Source organism: Rhipicephalus microplus, chromosome 3 (assembly GCF_043290135.1).
Source record: "Rhipicephalus microplus isolate Deutch F79 chromosome 3, USDA_Rmic, whole genome shotgun sequence".
NCBI lineage: Eukaryota > Metazoa > Arthropoda > Arachnida > Ixodida > Ixodidae > Rhipicephalus > Rhipicephalus microplus.
In genome coordinates, this window is record NC_134702.1 from 168,045,430 (window position 1) to 168,058,856 (window position 13,427).

Below are 13,427 nucleotides of genomic sequence, written 5' to 3' on the forward strand. Positions count from 1 at the left end.
ACTGTTAGATGAGTCAAATGATCGATTTTTCCAATAAACTCTGCCATGTTTCTGGCTACTGGTGGTAGAACACTAAATGCTATGAATGCTTCTATTGCTAGATAGACCCTGTTGCTGATCTCAAGGGAGACCCGACTTCACTTTCATTATACCAAACGCACTTTCGTAGATGTAGCTGTCAGTGATTTTGGGTAGGTGTCAAAGTTTTAAGGGTTCCACTCTATGCACGGCAACAAGTGTTATTTAAGGTTTGGGGAGCATGCTTAGTCGTGTATGTCAGAGATGCTGGCTAAGACTGCAAGGAATAGGACGCAAGTGATACGGCAAACATATATTTAAACAGACACGAGCACAAGCAAAACAAATACAAAAACAGAGCAAGCAAAATAGTATACAAAGCATCGTTAAGAAGTCATTTCAAACAAATGGCATGCTTACCCATTTGAAGATCGGTGAAGCAGCCCCGGCGGCGTTGATGCTGTCGAGTGAGAAGGGCCAGGCGGGCTGTCGCAGTTACTGCGTCCGCTGCGCCAGAGGAGAAGGCACGCCGTTTACGAAGTCCTTCGGTTGTTGACATCCCGTGAGGTATGTTCTGGCAGTGCTGGCCTCCTGAACGTTGACGGCTGGCCAGGCCAACGCGTCTTCTTCGCTCTAGCTTCTGGCTCCGTCTGATCGGCCCACGTAGTTTGTTCTGTTTTCTTGGCACGCACCATGTGGGCACGTGCAGGGAGATAAGTTGAAGGTGGCTGAACGGCTCCTGCTTCAGTGTATGTGCTTGTGCGTCTTTGCCGTCACTTTATTGACCTCTCAGCGCCATCAGGGAACCTCATCACAGCAAGTTTTGCAGTGTCGTGGATAGATAAAAAGTTACGCATTTATTTCTTCCTCACTGAACACTAATCTTTGTATAGCAACACCCACTGCGTAGCATGCAATTAAAATAGTTACACAAGGACAAAGCATAGCTGGTGTCTTGTACTTGAAAATTTTAATGCAGATGGACAGGAAAATTGAAATCATCATAGTGCTTTTGTTGTACTCGTCACATTCTAAAACAGTGGACACAAGTAAACATACAAAGATTTAGTGCTCTGCACTTAGCTCTTTTCGAGGCGGCTTGTCACGGCCCATACGCAGAAACCACTGGAGTCCGCGGCCTACTTGTGCCGCACATTTCGCTCATGGCTCCCCGAGGAACATCGTACCATTTTTGCTGCAGTTGTGGCAGTTCGGCGAACAACATCTTGTCATAGCAAAATAGCTGTCGATGCGTCTAATCACATGGGCTGTGCGTAGTACAATGCAACACAGAATGCGCTTGCTACCACATTTCTCGCGACCGATAGGCAGCCTAGTGACAGCGCCGAAGAAGCGCGGCTAGGTATTCTCTGGCGCGACGAGAATAACAACAGCCGATGTCAACCGCGCTTGAGCTGCCTGTACTCTGCGGAGTGTTCGGCGTTGTTAACGTCATCTGCGCAGTGTTGGCTTCTCCACAGTGCAAATGAACCACTCATCATCACATGATGATGCTCCACCAATAGCATTGAGCATTGCTGAAATTGTCAAAGGCCAACCGAGCTGCGCCCGAAAACATTGGCACAACTCTGCTACCTAAAAGTAGCTTATAAGTACAGTCGACGACCAATTTTTCGACCCTCAAGGGACCGCGAAAATGTCCGAAAATTCGGGCAGTCCGAAAAAGCAAATGTGCCCCAAAAATGCTCATTTTATTGGTTACTATTGAGATGGCGGGCGGAAAAAGTGATCGATCATCTTCTGGACCATGCTTCGCTTCGGTGCGAGCACCTGCGCCCGCATTTCGGGTAGAGTTGCCGTGTCGCTGTACGCTGACGAAAGGGTTGCGATCGTTTGCATTAGCTCGGCTTGAGTCGGCTGTGCTGTTGCAGGTAAGTCGTCGTCATTGTCACTCTCGGACTCCGCAAGCACTTGCCGAATGATTTCCTCATCCGTGAGGCCAGCGCACAGTTCCAAATCGTTGTCCACACACGCAAACTCGGAAAACGAGACATCTGATGAAATATCGACGCCCGCAGTGCAAGGTCGTTGATAAGCTGCTCGCTTCCCAACACGTGCTCAGCGACGCTGTCCTCGTCCAAGGCGGCCGACTCGCGATTCAACACAAATCCCGTGTGGCGGAAACAGTTGCGCAGCGTTGTTGATGCCATCGACTTCCACGCATTGGCGAGCATGCTAAGTGCCCCAAGCAAATCGACCGAGCACGCTTTTCCACTGTTGAGGCACACCACCGCACGCGGAAGCAAGCGTGATCGATAGTTCACTTTGAGAGTGCGTATGACACCATGGTCCATCGGTTGTAAGACACTTGTCGTGTTCGGTGGCAAGAACTAGACGGGCACAGCCTTCAAATCGGTAATGTGCCCGTGTGCAGCGCAGTTGTCGACAAACAACAAAATTTTGCGGCCTTCTAAATCAAATTTGCGGTCCAGTCTTCTCACATTGCTTTCAAAAAGCTGCTGAGTTACCCAGGACTTTTTGTTGGCCTCGTACAAAACAGGCAGAAACTTTACGCCTTTGAAGCACCTCGGAGCTTTCAACTTGCCGATGATGAACATCGGCAGTTTTTCTGTGCCCGACATGTTGCTACTGATCAGTACAGTAACTCGCTCCTTACTGTGTTTGCCACTATGGCAAGGGTCGCCAGCAAAGGCCAGTGTCTTTTCTGGCATCAGCTTGAAAAAAAGCCCGGTCTCGTCAGAGTTGAAAGTATAATCTGGCAAGTACTCTTGTAAAAGGGACTGCAGCTTTTCAGAGCGGTAATTCGCAACGACGCTGAGGTCAACAGCTGCACTTTCGCCGCACAGTTTTTTAAAACTGAGATCAAAGCGCTTCTTGAAGTTTCTTAGCCAGTCGTCACTGAACTTAAATCCTTCAATGTTCATTTGAAGCGCCATCGTCTTAGCTTTCTGTTTGAGGAGGCTCCCGGAGCCGGGAACCTTGCTGGCCACTGTTGACTTCGGCCAAACAAGAAGGGCCTCCTTGAGCTTAGGGTAGGTGCCTTGGCTGACATTCTTCTGACGACATTCAGTAGACTTTCCCGCCGCCTCCAAAATCTTTTGCTTATTTTTGATGTAGTCCGAAATAATCTGTTTAGAAATATGGAACTCTTTCCCAACGTCTGCCCGCGATCGGCCACTGTCAACGAGCTTGATAATGGCAGCTTCTTTCGCCATCGACATGGTGACATACTTTCCGCGCTTCATTGGAGCTCTAGAGGCCGACGACATCGGCGATTCCTTATCCATTCTGAATCAGCGCTTGTAGCTAGGCAACACACATGGCACACGCACAGGCGAACAGTCGGTCGATTCGGTCCAGTCCATCTTACGGTCACAGCAGAGAAGAAAGAAATATTGTTCGGCAGCAATGCTGATGCGAAAATAGCCTCGATCCAGCAGTTCGAGGTAGCCACCCTAGCAGAGGCTGGCGGACGCCACGGGCACGGCCAGCACCGGTTCGAGGCTACTGAATGAAAAAGTAAACAAGCAAGATCGCGGCGGTGCGAAAAATGATGGTAGTCGGCTTGACTGACGCTTGGAAAGTCCGAAATATTGAACAGCCCGTCCTTAAATGTCCGAAATTTCAAGCTGCAAAATACATTGATTTTATAGGGTATGTCCTGGTGCCAAGTAAATGTCCGAATTATTGAGCATGTCCGAAAAATTAGGCGTCCGAAATATCAGTCGTCGACTGTAACTGTACAAAATGCACGCTTCCACTGTCACCTGCTGGCAACTAGGTAATTCGTGATCATGTGGTTGCCGGATTGTGCCGTCCTCTTGGCCAAATGACGCGCCATGCTCCGACTTTGAAGTCTGAGTGGTTGGGAGCGCTCAGAGTGCGAGTTTGATGCTAAAAAAAAAAGAACATAACAAAAGGAGTCTGAGTGTTCAAATTTCACCAACCGAGGGCACGGCTACTTTTCAGAGCTCTCGTAAACTCCAAACCGTATGCGCCATTAGAAACGGGGAACCTTCGGGCCCCTGATGGACGGGAGGGCAAAGTTTCCCTGCGCATGGATATGGTCTTGCATTCAAAAAGTAATATATTTGTCTGATTTTATAAAAGCATGTAATTGTGAATTCTGCTGGAGCATTTTGTCACAATAATAGATGTCCTAGATGTAAAATGCTAATAATGGTAGTGGGCAGGATTCACCTAGGAGGAAGGGAGGGAACGCTAAAATCTACCCACACATTGACTTAATGGATGGGAGTTGCTGCCATAAACCTTTGCCCCCCCCCCCACATCACATCTTTTTGAAGGCGAACCCTGCGCAGCCATATGTTGAAGGAGATATGTCTTGTTCATGAAAGTGAAGGGCACACGTCATTGATTTTGCTGTTCCTGGTTTGCATGTGAAACTGCTTTGGGCCACGCTGAGCGAGGGCTCGTGTTGGACGTAACGTAGAGACAATGCCGGTCTGAGCTGCTTGCAGTATCTGCTCGTGCACCCCAGCACGCTATGAGTCGGCATGGTCTGCACACTAAAATCGCAGCATTTACACCTGAACAAATCGCCGACACATGGTCAGACTAGGGAGCCTACATACGCCGCACCTTCGTCGTTTAGGGTGGCGACAGCAGAGTCTAAGGTTGCCTAACGGTGGCTGCGGCGGCTGCCAAACTTGACGGGCCGCCATATTGGTCCCCTAGTGCCCGCCCGACTCAGGGAGCCAGCATGCGCCGCGCCTCCGTAGGCGCGGAACAGACTATCTCTAGAACGACCTGCTTCGAAACGATCGTACGTGATTAGCGGTTATCGCCAAGAAGCTTTCCAAAAACTTCCTGCTGCTAGGAACAGTTGAGATTGTGGGATTATTCGTTTAATGCGGCATTCACGTCTTTGGTAAAAGCTTGCCAGTGCCTCCTTTGGAGGCACTAGCTGCACGTAGAAGCACGTAGAAGCGCGGAAATGGCCGGGGATTTTATGTCGCCTTGCTTCGCCGTCGTTCTCAACCCGGAAAGGTTCTGTGTTGAGGTAATTGCACGATGGTGCCCGATTAGAGAGACGGTAATTTCATTTTCAGTTTTGGTTTTTGCCTTTTATATCATTTTAATTGTTTTGGCACTATTACCCTTTTATTTATTATGCACTATTATTCAATTACGCATTTTTGTGCAGATACAAGGCACTACATGTTATTAGGCGGCAACACAAAATATTACATCTATGGCTGAACATCCAAGTCATCATGCCTTGTAGCGTACTTTTATTACACGCATAAAGCAAGACAAAATTCACGTAAAAATATTTTATTGCACTGCTTGCGTGACATGCAGATGCCCCCTTCTTGAACAACAGGCGTACATGGGAAATACAACAAACACACAAAGTAAATGTGTCCGAGCTAATGAAGGCATTGAATTTCAAGAAGCACTTTATGTAGCAGACTAACGCATGTAAAAGTGATATCACTCATTTGTGACTTTTTTCCAATGGAGCTGTTTAAAAAAAGCTGAACACACAGGCAACGAGCAAGATTAAAGCCCAGATGGGCTACACAGGTGGACAATGCTGATGAGACCAACGCAGAGATAACTAATGAAAGAGAAAACAAGTGGAGAAAAATACAGCTTGCTACACTGATAAAGTGAGAAGAAAGCATTTTACACAACGACTGCATAAGTAGTACTTTGAGCACAGATACATACATGAACCAAAATATTGGGGAAATAAATCGATAAGAAAATCCCCCAAGCCCCACTGGGTTAACTTAAATTACCCCACTGAAAATTACATGACATTAGTCGAGAATAAAAACACGTCGTGAGCAACTGGCACAATGGAGAGCAACGTCTCAAGAGAAAGGTGCAATGTGAATGAAGGCACACCAGTGTTCCTGGTTTTGAATGCTTTTTTTGGGCTGGTACTGAGGAACAGCAAAAGAAAATGTTAGCATTAAAATATTTTACAGCTATTTTGAACACACTATAATGTAAATTATGCAAATAAGCATCAATTTTCCTTTATTATCATTGTACGGCAATGAAGTTGCACAGAGTCCTTAACAAAGGCAGTCCTAAATAATGATTGAGCGTACCACCCAAGTCGTTCAAGTGTCCTCACATTAAAAAAATGATCGCAGATGCGTACGCTCTACAGCTCTAGCTGGCTGCTGAACTACTCCAAGTTTGCCGCAGCACAGGTTTTGCTTGCTGCCCCATTTACTCTGTGTTTATGCTGCTGCCTGAGGTAAATCTTTAGTCTTGTTCGGACATATTTTTCGAGAAGCAGCTTCTCTACAGTAGGCTTGTGCAAACTGCAACATCCCAAGTGCATTTTTGCAGACTTCTGCAGGGCATTTAGAATGTAACAGAATAGAAAGTTGGGCGAGTTGGTGTATATTCATATTAAAAGAAAAACGGCGCACAAAAAGACGGAGACAAAGAAGATGGGAGTTCAAGCACTTAGAATGCTTGAAAATGGTTTTTTCACTTTCATGACTTCACACATATCAGCAAAAGTTTTGAAGTTTTCTTCACAATCCATCAAAATTGTCATTACAGACATGCTTGGCGGGATGAAATTTCCGGCATTTTTTACGTATTCCTTCAACTGGATGAGGCTGCTGTATTTCCCAGAAGCTTTGTCAGTCAGTACTGCTTTACAGCTTTTGCAGTTGTCTATAAACTTTAAGACAGACCTCAGAACTTAAGGAAACCACTGATGTACGCTACGATGTCACACTCTGCTTCTGTCAGGCCAATCACGAACAAGTTCTCTAACTCCTCAGCCTGCTGAATGGGGTCTTCCTCTAGCTTTTTTAAGCTTGGGTCAAGCAAGTCAGCCAGATGACTGCTGTCGTCAATGTTGTAGCTCGAAGTCTTTGGGGTGTGTACAAACTGGCTGACACATATGGCCTTCAGTGCACATTTAACATCATACGCACGTGGAACTGGCTTCTTCAATCTCACAACTGAAAAAATGTTTTCTAGGCAATCTTGTATCAGCCTAGCAGTGAGGAGGTACAAGTACCCACGCCTCGCCAGGAGCTCCTCTGACAGGTGCAGCACAACAGTCATCGACACCAAAAGACCGGCCTGCGATGGCTTCCAGTGTGCAGTTGCTCCCATGTTCATCCGAGTGAACGTAGCACATGCCAGCTGCAATGTCCCAACTGCTTCTTGGTGCTTTGCGCGGTCAAAATGACTTAAAGCAACGATGGGGTGTCGTGATGACATCAAAGTATACCACTTAGTGACAAGGTCAAAAAACCAGGCAGTTGCTTCAGGTTCCGGCTTCAAGATTTTGTAGCTTGATTAGGTAGCGAATGGCAGGAGGTGCCTCACGGAACAACTGCACGGCGATGTTTACTTTCATTTTTGCGAAATGCCCATCGCTGACATGAATTTCCGACAGCTTGTTAGCGATTTTGAGGTCATTTTTTTATCATATTCGAGAACAGCCTCAACATGTTCAAGGCTAACAGTTTTTCCTGGGATGCAATGTTCCTCTGTCGTCTCCTTCCCCAGGGTAAAACTTCCTGAGTGGAGAAGCTGCCCACGCATGTTTTTCAAAACGTGAGCAGGAATGAAATACAAAATGATCAGCCATGAAATACAGCTACCTACCATCCAAGTGAGGGTGTGGTATAGAGCAGACAGTTTCCGAGTGCCTGTGGCTTGAAAACTCCAGCAGCTGCCACACTTTCCTGTTGGCACTTCCCATGTCACTTGTTACAACAACTCTCAAGGACACCTCAAAACAAAGCGTAATTAAATGAAATATAAGCTCCTTTAAAAGGCTTCCGTCAGTAGAACGACCAGTGAAGTGGTAAGCGATGACCTGTTTCCACCTCGTGTTTAGACCTCCAATCATAAACACGAGAGCATGGTTTGCAACGTTATCAGTTGACTCTGGAAGTGTCGCACCCCCAAAAAGGCAATCCAGAGAGCGGTCATGTTCAAACCCTTGACTAATTTCCATCTCATCCATGAAGAGGACGCAATCTTTCAATGTCCTCCATTGTTTCTGCCTTGCGCTTCAGAACACCCAGCACTTCAGTAAGTACACCAGGCAGAAAGGGAATGTTTTTCATTCTTCGAATCAATGTTCGGTTAGATGGCAGTGGGTACGACAGAGACCTGAGCAATTCGTAGCCTGTTGTACCACATGCGTGCTTTATTTGGAGGGCTACGCGTATAGTCTGAACTGACCACTTGCGAACCCTGCCTTTTGTTGTTAGAGCCTTCGTTTGATCTGCAGCAAGAAATGTCGATGATCTTAATGCGTTCAGTTCTTGCCGAACTAACCTTAGTTTCTTGCTTAGACTACGTACTTTTGATCTCGTCTGCTCATGCAGTTTTACCAAGTTTTTAAACCTTCTGCTTAAGTCGGCGTTTTTTTTTCCGGAGCTCGGAATTTTCCCGATGCAACATCGACAATGTGGGAGTTGTGCTGCCTCCAAACATAAATGCAGCTGGCATGGTTGACTGCTCTTGTGCAGGAGTGAGACCTGCTTCATTTGCTACGGTGTTGGGAGGGAGCTGTTTCAGAATGGCTACGGATGCACCTGGAGTAGCGTTTGGGTCGCTTGCTAGCTTGTTGGCAGACAGGTGTAGTGGAGAGGCGGCTACTGTCTCATGATGACACCGAAACTCACCAGCGCTGTCTGCGTCATTGGCTGGAGGAACAAATGGCAGGGGCACACACACGGATATACACTCGCACCCACACTCAGCAGCACTGTCCGCACAACTTTCTAGATTGTTTGTAGGCGGTAGAGGAAATGAGACGGCTCCCAATGCGTGAGCAAGCCTGGACTTGGGATCACTGGTACTGATGCTTGCTGCCTTGTTGGTGGGCAAACGTGACAGCAAGTGGGCTTCTGGAGGATCACCTCTCGCGAATTCAGCAGTGTCATGAGGAAAAGCATCTGGCTGTAAAACGGCTGCTGAAACATCGGCACTCAACTGAACCCCGTTCTCAAAACTCGTTATGTCGCAAGGATCCATAGGCAGCTGTGGAATGTTTCCAGATGGGCAAACACGTTTGGTGTTAGAAGAATTCGCAGGTTTCATGGCAGAAGTGCGCTTTTTCGGGGATTTCCGGTGTTTTGGAGCAGCTGGAAAAAATTAAACATACGAACATTACTACAATAACATGCTTGCCTATGCAATCTCACTCAGCAAACAGTTCCAATACTCATTTTCGCCTTGCAGACTAAAAATTACAAGCAAAATGTTATCATGCACTTTCTTGCATGGTCTGCACCACACAAAGCATATTACTGTTCCTTATAGATGTTCCGAGTAAAAAATAAGAGCGAAACGCCACAGTGAAATTGAGGCAATTCATTTAGATGAGTTTGTCTTCTCTGAATGACCCAAACTAGATTCACAAATTCAAAGGAAAATTAAATTTGTGTCCATATTACGGCTTCATATAACGAGTTCAGATATGTTCTACCACAATAGGGAAAGAGAGTTGGGACAGCATCCGGCCTCAGCTTCTTCAGTTCATCTTGTCGGTGCTGCTCAAAACTTGAATCTTCAAAATGTGCCTAGAATAAAAAAGTGAATCTTAACAATATTTGAAAACCACATAATGCATTTGAATTAGTTGCTAGCGAGGCAGAATGCCCGCTTTCGCACGTTTTTTTTATCTTTTGGAATGGAAATTGATTATGCCCTTTAATTGCAGTACGGGAATTTTTATGGGGCGGTTCGCCACAGAAATCTTTGCAGACTTTAGTGACCCCTCGTACGCAGTTTGGCAGTGTTGCAAGAAAGAATCAATCATATATTCCACCCCCGCGCGGAACATCAGCACAAGCAACGCAGGGAACAATTGCCCGTCTGCGGAATGGGGGATTTCACAACACCTACGAGGAGAGTCTACGGTAGAGGGGGAGATCGCCAGCCAATTTTTTCGGCGACCCGATGAATATCCAGCCCACGGCAGCTTCAAAATCGATTGCCGAACTCTGAATTGCAGCGCGTTCGAAGATTTGGCAGTCACTTAGTGACCGCTTTTTTCACTTGGTCTCGACCAATTTTTGTCGCAGTGACGAGAATCGCGTGTTTTTTTTTTTTTAGCAAGCGTGAACGGTCCGGGCCTTTCGGGGATGTTTTATAACCAGGCTTAGTTTTGATCATTCACGTTCCATGCATGCGTAATCCGGCATAATCGAACCACGCAAAGCATCCACTTGGGCGCACGCTGCATTCGCACGCTAAATTGCCGCTCGGCTACGCGCAGCCGTCGCTGGAAGCCATCAAAACAGGCCATGGCCTCCGCTACTGACGCGCAACGGCGCTGCGGCGACGGAGGAGAGGTTGAGGACACGACGACGCTCGCTGAAAGGGTTGCAGGTGCATAACACTTACATAATAGAATATAGCTGCAAGTACGCGTGCGAAAAACATGAAGCGAGGTGCAATACTCACAGCGCAAACACGAGAAGCAGCAGTGGGCGGCTCCCAGCCGTCCCTTTTCACTTGTACGAGCCAGCGCTTTCTTCGGTTCGGGCTGGCCGGGAAGCAGAACATCCGTATGCCTTTTCTGCAATGGTTCGTACATTGCGGAACGCAACAGCCGGGCATTTTCAGTGCTCATACAACTCCCAACACGTTCACCGAGCTGGCATGGTTACGAAAAGCTTCCTGTGGTCAACAAAAGTCACAGCGAGTTTCAGGCGGCACGCACGCAGACACGCGCACACGGCGGCAGTGACCCGACTGGGGCACAAGATGGCGCCTTGTTTGCTCCGTTACTATGGCAACGTGTGCTGGCAACGCTGCCCGACGGCGAGAGGCGGCACGAGCTGTGTCAAAGAGTGGCACCACCCTAAACGACGAAGGTGCGGCGTATGTAGGCTCCCTAGGTCAGACAACATTACCACACAGTGCCACAAAGGCTGTAAAAAGGGTGATAGGACTACAGCAGCACCGCCAAAGTACACCAATGCTTCTACTACAACGGTGCACAGCATTCTGAAGCTCGATGCGACTGCAGCACCAGCACCTAGCAAGTGCAGTGGCAGTTCTGCGCAATACGAAGGAATTCGAGAACTGAATATATTGTAGTCACATTGTTGGAAGGTGCAACATCCTCATCTGCTGGCTGGTATCAGAGAGCCATCTACTTCTCTGCCTGCTGATTTCCTTAAACCTCCGATTTCCCTCTCCCCAGCAAGGGTTGATACCCCTTCCAAGGAAGAGGAATTCTGTCCCGCGAGCTAGGAAGGGGGAATGGCGCACACTGGCCGTGCGATGAGGGGTCCTTGGAAAGAGGCTGCGGGGTCTTTTTCAGAGGGACCAGATTCTCCTTTGGCCACGCCTGTGCTCTCCCACAAGTTTTTGGTGCTGTTTTGATTTATACAAAGTCTTAAATTGTCTCCGAAAAGCAATAGATCATGCTTACTCCAAAATTACTCCAACATTGAACAGGTGGGGATAAGAAAATATAAGTCATCTCTTTACCAATGGAAAGACTTGTCAAGGCTTACACCCAGTGTCCTTGAAAAAATAGTCACTGCTGCTGTAGTCGCAGACCAATGCTTAGACAGATAGGCTATACACCTTCAGTGCAACGATTAGCTTTGTCAATAACACTGTAAGGTGTTCCGACCAAATTGTACTCTCTCCTATTGGAAATGCTTGTGGCTGTATCCATTTCTTCGATATTCCAGAGAATAACGCTGCTGCTGCTGCAGTGTTTGCTGCTCGATTTATGTCCTTTCTCTGGTATTATCAACATATCCATGTACGATTGCTTTCTTTGGGTTATACTGCAGATTCAATTTTTGTAAAGTTTCGTGAAAAATGAGGCAGCAAGCTCTTTCTTGAGAAAAATTTGCTAACCTTTTTGCCTTTTCTTTGATTAGCTCGAAAATCCGACACAGAACTCCTGTTTTTATGTTTACAGCCTACAGCCACGTTATGGGCATTCGTTGGTTATTTTACTGCGGCACTGTTCGTGTTATCTGTTTTTTCCACTAACTCAGTGTAACATTGCAATGTTGCCAGTTGCTGTAGGGTCAGCTTTTTGTGAAGCTATGGACGTATTTTATTCAGTTACGTTAGCTCTTCAGTAAATATATTTGGGAGTGCACTCATGCCTCCAGTTTTCTGCACTCATGTGGCTGTTTTTCAATGCCGCGCATTTTAAGTGTATTTCTGGCAGCCACGTAGTCTTTGTTGGCCCCACACCATTTCTATCTAATTTAATTGACAGCTTATAAGAATGTTCTGACATGGTCAGCTACCTTTAACAGAACATCTATTTTATGCCCAGCTAACTTGTGCTTCTAATAACGAGAGCCAATAGGTTGGCCGGACGATGAAAAAAGTACATGTTTTTTGGTGACCATAGAATGTATACCATATTTTCCAAGTCGCACCCTTGTATAAGTCGCACCCACCTCAAAATGGCAGTTTTTCCGAAAAAAAAAAACGTATATAAGTCGCACCTGCCCACCCGGCCATCGAGGGCCGCGTCATGAGAAAGCACTACGAAAATTCATCCTGGAGGCGGCCGTCGCGCTTGCAAGTTTCCAGCTGTTTGCACAGTCGCGTGCGAGCTCATCCCAACATACATAAACACAATATTTTCAGTCTGAAGTATCTCTATTGCGATGGCTAGCAGTGATTAATCAAATCCATCGAAGTCTTCTTCCGAGTCGCTGACAAATAGCGCAGCTATTTCGGGTTGTACTCCGGGCGCCTCGTCCTCTGGCATGTCACTGTCGCCCTCCGACTCGCTCGATTCGGACTCAACATCGGTCACGCAGGGGATCAAACTGGCCTTGCGAAAGCCCGCCACAATGATCTTGTCAGATATTGAATTCCATGCTTCGCTCACCCATTTCGCCACTTCCCCCTAACTCAGCGTGTCTCATGCGCCCTGTTTTAGTGAAGCTGTGTTCACCCTCCGACATCCATGATTCCCACAAACGTCGCAGGACGGCCTTAAAGCTGCAATTAACCGAAATATCGAGTGGCTGAGGCATCCTGGTCATGCCGCCGGGTATAACAGGCATACAATTCTTCAAACCGATCTTTTTTTTGACAACGTCGGTGATATGTGCCCGCATACTATCCATCACCAGCATTCCTGGCTTCACGTGGAAGAATCTGTCGGGTCGACATGAAAAACAGCGGTCAAGCCACACACCAATCATTTCTTCGTCCATTCAACCCTTTGTGTTCGCCTGAACCACCACTGCAGAAGGGAAAATACCTTTTGGGAAAGTTTTTCTTTTAAATATAAGCATGGGAGTAAGCTTGGTTTGTCTGCACAGCAGGCGAGCACAACGGTGAAGTGAGACTTCTCGTGGCCTGTTGTCCTCACCTTGACAGTCTTTTGGCCTTTCTCGGCTACGCTTCTCCCAAGCGGGATGTTGAAGGTCAATGGCACTTCATCTATGTTGACGATGTGG